Raw genomic sequence first — 8,055 nt, forward strand, 5'->3', positions numbered from 1 at the left:
TTACCTTCTAAGCTAGAGTGCTCCTATGCACTGAAACTTTGTCTAATTTGTTTCCATGACAGGATCTATGCACTGAAAGAGCATACTACAAAACACAGGTAATGGAGTAAAGCAAGAAACAATGCTTGTGAGCAAGCCGACGGCACTCAAAACTTTTTTCACAGCATTAACAAGTAAATTTCTTATAACACAAAACCGTTCTCCATGTTAATGTGTCGCTTCGGAGCCAAAGCTGTCGTAATGTAGTTATAATTATACTGCTGCCATCTACAGTGCAACGGCAGCACGCAAAAGCTACGTATGCTGGCCGCTCCATGCTTTCGCGTCGCGTTTAGCAGAGGACGCGCCCGGCAAGGAGCACGAGTTGACTGCGCTCCATTCTTCTATGTCCCGTCTGTCGCGCTGTTGTTGTGGGTCACCGTGGACGCCAACTTGCCGAACAACTGCAATTGACTGGAGCCATGGCCTCCGAGATAACTTCCGCATCTCGGAGGCCATGCTGCAGCGCCGCTATTTCTCGCTACCGACACTTGGGACACACTCCTCCGCTGGGCGAAATGGGGAGCTGTGAAACTGAGTTTGTTCTAGTAACGTTGTTCTAGCCCTCTTTACGTTTCGAACCAATAGATACACTGAGTGTTTTCAGGACAGGGAAAAGATGTTCGTTAACATATACGTGATAAGATTTGCCCAGATTTATGTCTTTGATGAGAAATGTTGCCATCGTTCCCTTCATGAGAACAGCATCACGCTTTGTTCTAGTTGAACTATACAACAACCTAATTTTCTCTAACGTTCCCAGTCAGCACCATGTAACACAGCTCAATGTTATACACGACGAAAAGTTCTCTCAAGGCGATCTGTTTCACAATGTGAAGAATGTGTTCGTTTTCTTATGCAACGAATACGCGAGTTTCAATTTTTCAATTTGTCGGTTGATATTTGAAAATGCATTTTCGATATATTTATTCTTTTTCTGTCTGAGTCAAGATAATGCTAGACATGTTTGGATATATTTACAATCAATCTAGATGGCGGGTGGTAGTCATTAAAATCATTTCTGAAGGCACCATACTTAGTGGCAATAACAAAAAGGGTTTTTGGTCTTTATATCGAGTATTCTTCCTTTTAACAGCGCCAATAATCCTTATATTGGGCTCGGCAAAACATTACATATATCTTAATAAATTTAAATATTTGGTTGCAAGCGCACGCTTTATTAAGGGTGAAAATAACGGTAGAGGGTGTAGACAATTCCTTCAGCTGTGTAAAACTTCGTTGTGTTTAAAATAGGAGCCATGTTTTAACCGGTTGCGTTCTTCCGGTGTCGCAATAGAGTTTACTGATTTGCTGAGTTCTGAGTCTAGATGAATGGGCAGGCGCCGGCTACGCGATGTTATAACAGCACACGTTACATAGACGGTGAAGTGCGTGATTGCGGACAAAACAGGGCAGCGACATCCTTTGGTCGTTTAGTAAAATCAGTAGCTTCATTTTGTCACCGCGTGAAGCAGGAAGGAGGAAGTGAAAGAAATGGTCGACAAAGATTACGCATTCTGGGCCTTATCTTTGGCTCTTTGCCCCTAATCTGCCAGTACATGTTTGTTCCTCTTCAATGCATACATATCTCCGCGTTACGTTATTTAGTCTAGGTGTGGAGCGTCGATCCCTGTACTTGTCGCTGTTTTCGCTTTATCGACACCTGAGACACGTGTCAACCCCAGAAAAACCCTGTTGGTCATCTGCAGCCGACTTACGTACATCCCTCTCCTGGCTATCGCATCGATATCGATCCTCCTTGCTACATACTGATGACCCAATAGAGCAATGTGTGTATTGCTGCCGCCACTGTTTCTCTCCCAGAGTACATCAATAATATTCTTGGCTAATTACGTGTTACGCTTGCTCAGGAAATAGCTTAACTACTCTCCGGTTCACCTAAAGGAAATATATTATTACGAAAGCAATGCTAATCTAGGTTTCAAACCTTCAGCGTAGCGCGGCCGGTAGCTACGTCTTACCCACATGATGCTATGACGTCACGCCCCACGTGACACTAGGGTGAGAGCTGGGCTACCAACTCAAGCGGTCGGCAGGAGCTGCCAACTTGGGTCTCTCGTATCACATGGCATGGTTATGTCAGAATCAGCCTGCTAGGACCCTAGCATTCACGTTACGCCTATAAGAGACTATGGTACGTTCATACGGCTTGGTTAATGCGAAGCTTGATATGTGGGCTGAGGAAGAAGAAAGAGAGAAAAACGCTCGGTCACCCGCAGCTAATGCTTTCGCTTAATATTTGGTTCAGCAGCGTTGAACATTTGTAATATATGTTTTTGCTTAGTGCACGTCCCATCCTGAAGTCTGTGTGCTCTGCTTGGGCTTAGTCAACTGCGTAAGACTTATCATTGCTTTAATATGAACAGGAGGCGGCTACTTGTTTTACCGCAGCTGGCAGTCACTTCTCAATAAAACCACCCTTTTACTCACGTCAGGAGTCGCCACAGCGCATGGCCGAAATGAGGGGAAAACACTTGCACTTGACATTATCTTATACTATATTCAACAAAACAACAGCCATTGATAAAAATAGATATCTTGATAAGTCAAAGTATGTACCTCGTATACAGATAATTACACGAAGAGAATATTTAGGTACAGCTGTATTCTTAAGTCAATATATGATTTATTTTAGCCAATGGAAAGTGTCCCAGAGCTTGGATCTTTTCTTTGATTCCCACAAAAATATCTGAATAATTTTGATCGCTGCCTCTATTTCTGCTGCACTTAACTCTACTTACAACTTTTTGAGTCTTATTGAAAGATGCAAACATCACAGAGCACGCTTGTAGACGCCTGAGAATTTTTTTCGTAGTTCATTTGTGGGCGTTTGTTTACAGAATTTGCTTCTGTCACTCTTTCCATCCCACCAACCTACACTATTACCCATCAATGCACTGAAGATCTCTTAGATAAATAGGCAGAAAGTATGACAACTAAGCACTGCAGGGCTTGTGTACTGTTATTTTCCTCTTCTGCTCGTCTGTGCAGCTTTTCCGGTATGAATGTTATGATGACGTTGCGATGCCAGCTTACGGCATGTGCTAATGCCTAGGGCTCCTAATTCAAACTGCGTCGGATTTTGAGTTTAGCACTCTTCATTTTTCCAAAAGATAGCGTCAAGGTTCCATGAGGCAGAATAGGCGTAGTTGGCGCAGCAAAACATTTTGATTTGTTGACAGCTGCATTGCGTCATACAACGCAGGTACCTCAAGCAGCCCACAACGCCGTTAATTGGGAGTCAGGCCTAAAGTAATATTGGTCCTGCGATTAGGGGTAATGAGGTAATTCAAGGTTTGCTGAATGTATTTTATGATGTAGCCTAATTTATTACGTTACATCATGAGGTACATTCAGTCGATTTCGTATAAAAGAACGTTTTAGTTTTAGATGGGATTCAAACTCAGGTCTTTTGGTTTCAGAGCCGGCCGCGTAACAGGCCACAAAAATAATTTTTGTAGACTTGGTAGCAAGCGGAGATTGACGTGCATGTCGTGTTCTGTTTTACATGCATCAGTGGCACCTGGCGATACTGTGCTGATGAATGTGTGGGTAGAAACATGCACCGAAAGACGCAGTATTGTCGCAGCCTTGTCAAGTCGAGCTTAATGTGGCATGCGAGAATAGGGGGTCAACTTTAGAACAGTTGCACCAATTTCAATACAAATTTGAGGTATGGCTGATCTTCTTCACTTGGTATATATTCTACGTTTCGTCCCTTAGAACATATAGAAAAATGTTGTAGAAGTAATTATGAGTATTAAGTGTGTCATATTAACAAAACTATGATTTCAAAAATCATGAATATGTGCTACCACTTTGTGTTTGGATAACTTATAGGCAGTTCATTGCGCAGGATTAGCACAATTACGGCTTCTTTATGAACGTTACGTAAACTCTGAGCACTTTAACAAGGAACATTATATTTCATTGCATGATATTTGACGCTTGTTTTTCTTACAGGATAATTAGGAATCCAAAAAGTACCTTATCTTGTCCCAACAAATTTTTATTTCAGAAACCGCCTTGAAAGCAGCCTTTGGAGAAATAATTTGGAGCACTTTGACTATTTGGAGCACTCAATTTTTATGTGTTGAAATCAGCGTTCATAGGTTCTTTCAGCGGCGAGTGCATCACTGGAAAAAATATATATTTCGGCTGCACAGGTGACAACCAAACTTCCTGACAATTTTCTTTAATACATGCACATCCCAAGAAAACAAACTACCAACACACTTTTTATAGATATTGCGATTTTAGCCCCGCATTTCTCCTCCATAATTTGGGCTTTGTTGTGTGGCATAACGAAATGCAGGTTTGAAGTTACAGACAGACCCGTAGAATAGGCATGACAAGATACACTACAGCAAGAACAATTCAAATTTGGCGGTGCAGTCACATGATCACTTAGCCAGTGAGCGTTGTATTTCCATCATGCTTTCCGATCGTCTAAAAATAGGAGTTCGCCTTTTCAGACAATTATCGTGAGATTTCATTTCGCCAAAAAAGGTTAGGGAACTGGCTTTCAATGTTTCGTTTTAAAAATCAATATGAAATTATTGTGTCCGAAGCTTCTATCTCGCTTTTGATACTAACTGCAAAAATGATTTCTTCTGAAAGCTACGTATTTGGTTTCTCATAAAGCGTTATTGTATTTAAAGTTTTTTTTTTTTTTTTACCGCAAATTACTTGTGTCTTGGCAACAGTATACTCCTGAAAATATACTTAAGAAATAAAAATTGCGCAAGTCTCCATGTGAAGCAATGTTAAGAACTGCAGTTCCAACAATTTTGTGTTTTGGGCGGAAAACAAAAAACTACTTCATTTTTAATTTTGTTTTATTCTTTACATTTTTTTTTACGCGTTAACTCTTTGTAGACACATGAGCGCATATTCGAATCCTGGGCAGCCTCAAACGCCATCCATTGAGGCATTTTCACATAGGCTGTAAAATTTGTAGCCGCTATTGTTAACAGCTGCCTGGCCGTAGTCGCCGCTTGTGAAGTTCACAAATTTTAATTTTGAGTTCTCCTTGTAATCATAGTGCAGTTATTTAAAAATTTGCCCTCCTGACGCATTCCTTGCGGTAGATGCACCTGTGGCGGCATCTGTCGACAGTAAAAGGAAACTGAAACTGGCTTCCTGGAAAGCTTACTTTCATGCGTGACCCGCTTTGCGGTGTAGAAAAATGTTTTCAACGAATTAGCAACTACACATACCGAAAATATCAAAAATGTCAGCTGCACTAACATTTCTTTCAGAACTGACACAAAAAGGCTTAAATAAAATAGAATACGCTGATTCAACTGTGCTTTTTTTTTCGTACAAGCCGGGGCTGATATGGTGACAATTACGTTAGTCCATTTTATTATAGCGCCTATAAAAACAATGATGCAGTGAGCTTTTTCCTGCAGTGCATATTTACACTGTGTACGAGACAGGTAGCGAAAACTGCTACATGTGCTAAACATTTGCAAAAAATATATATATTAACGCCTCCAAATAGGCCGTACTGTAGTTAATTTCTATTGTTCATTTTCGTCCGTTATTGCGCCGCAGTAGACATGCCACAAAGAGCAGCCTTCCTGCAACAAAATAAAAGAATGTGGATAATTGTGAGCGTGTGGATCAGCTGATTACGGGCCTGCATATCAGTAGGCAGAATCCCGACAGAACCACTACTTGCATCTTTTAGAGTTTACAAAGGCAAAGCAATAGGAAGAAGCGCAGTGGTTAGATAACTTAAGGTAAAAAAAATGGATGAACTCGTCACAATTGCGGCTGAAATTTGGTAGTCATAGGCAAATATATACGCACGTAGGTATCAATAATATTGCTCCGCGAATATTTATCGAAGAGGCAAACTTCACGCGCATTTCCCATGCTATTGTGTGAATGACTTCACTTAACGTTGCGTAATTTAGGCGATCCTAAAGAATAAATACATGTCGTTATCAATTTTCAGACCCCGAAAATCAGGGAACACAGTCTCAAGTAATTTTTTTTGTCTGTAAGCATTTGCGATCCTATGAGAAATTTGCGCAAATTCTTGGGAAAAATACTCTTGCATGTGCATGTCACTATAATCGTGGAGAACAAGAGCGGGAAAAAAAAAAAAAAAAAAAAAACAGTACACAAGGAACGCATAGAAACGGGACTAGCGAAGTCCTGTTTCTATGTGTTCCTTGTGTCCTGGTTTTTGCGCTCCTGTTCTCCACGATGCTTCACCGACTCGTCCGCACAAAGGTATTAATCGATGCCACTGTCATGCTAGAATACATTAATTCTGGTGATACCTCCTCATAAACATGATTTTCCAATAATTAGAGGGCGACGCTGGTACCCGTGGACGCTGCAAAAAAATGTGGCAGCGGAAATCAAAATCAAATTCAAATACGTGAGCTTGCTTGAACGCCGTAATGCCAATGCGTTTTGAAAGCATGTGACATAAAGTGCTGATCGATGGGGAAACTTTTGCTGTAGCCCTTTGTGGGATTCCAATGGCTACTTTAAAAAAAAAAGAGGCGCGAGGTCCGAGTGTATTGTCTGGCCTACCCAATGCCGCACATTCACAGGTGCGATCCCGCTACTGCAGAGCGCGGGAGCTTTTGCCTGCTGCGTTTCCGCCCTGGGCCGGTTCGCTCCTCCTTAGGCGACCTGGTCGTACCGAGCTCCCCCGGGGCCACAATATCGGCGCCCAGCTTAGCACGGACACCCGATCCACATGGGCAGACGTGGGGCAGGCCTCCCAGCCTCAACCCGTCCTCTAACGCCAGCCTCCAAATAGCTGGATTACAGGGGCACGCGACTACCTCCGACGGAGACGCGATCAATTCGGCCGGTTCTTATATCCACCATTGTCTAATTCCCTCATAATTACAATTCTTCCTTTTTCACTGGATGTTGTACGGGGTGCAGATATCTTTTCATGATCTCATGAAGATATTTCTGGGATCAGTTCTGGTTGACAGCTGAAATGCCAGCGTGCTGAAATATACGCTTCCGATCTGGTTTTGTTTTGAGATCAACAGATGCCGCGCTAAGCGCAGCGGCCTAACCTCCTTTCTCGTTCGCTCGGTAGCGCCAATCGCGGTCCTAAACCGGAGCTTCGATACCGGTTCGAAAGATGGGACGCTGATGCAAAGAGTGCGATATTTTGAATGGCATTAGCACATCTTAGAATCTGGCATACTTAACATCTCAGACAGTTGATCCTCTAGACCGCTTGCTCTTTGTGTCAAAATTATGGAAGCGAACATTGTTGAACGTGCGTATGCAAATCCTGAATTATACTCGGTGGAAAGAAGTATCGTCTTGACGAGACCCCAGTTTTAATATTTTGATATGCAAGACGTTCAGCACCGCTCTATAATCTGCAAGGAATTTCAGTTCAGTCGTTCAATCGTGTCCGACTCTTCGTGACCCTATGGACCATGTCACGCCACGCTTTCCGGTCTCTCACTATCTTCCTAACATCACATAACCTCATCTGCAGTGCCTCGAGGATGCCGTCTAACCATCGCGTTCGCTGCCTACCCCTTCTCCGGCGACCTTCAACCTTTCCCAACATCAAATCGTTCTCCAGCGATTCTTCTCTTCTCATCAGATGACCAAAGTAGCTCACCTTGAACTTTAGAATTTGACCCTCCAATGAGCGGTCAGGGTTTATGGTCGATCATATCGATTGATTTGATTTTCTGGCAGTCGAAGGAACTCTCAAGAGTCTTTGCCGGCACCACAATTCAAACGCGTCAATTCTTCGGCGGTCAGCCTTTTTCACAGTCCAACTCTCGCATCCATACATCACAACTGGAAAGACCATAGCACAAGTTATACGGATCTTGGTTGGCATACTAATGTCCCTGCTCTTTACTAGGCGGTCAAGGCTAACCATTGTTCTCTTTCCCAGAAGCAGGCGTCTCTTAATTTCGTGGCTGCAGTCTCCTTCCGAGGTAATCTTGGAGCCTAAGAAGAGAAAATCTGTCACAGCTTCCA

General features: G+C 42.7%; 1 non-coding gene across 1 annotated transcript; it reads right to left on the reverse strand.

Moving 5' to 3' along the window:
* Positions 1-6,581: 6,581 nt before the first annotated feature.
* Positions 6,582-6,879, reverse strand: LOC146180536 (signal recognition particle RNA). The gene has a single exon (XR_014700505.1).
* Between the last annotated feature and the right edge of the window lie 1,176 nt (positions 6,880-8,055).

This window comes from Amblyomma maculatum, chromosome 8 (genome assembly GCF_055883805.1).
Source record: "Amblyomma maculatum isolate TAMU_Amacu chromosome 8, ASM5588380v1, whole genome shotgun sequence".
Lineage (NCBI taxonomy): Eukaryota > Metazoa > Arthropoda > Arachnida > Ixodida > Ixodidae > Amblyomma > Amblyomma maculatum.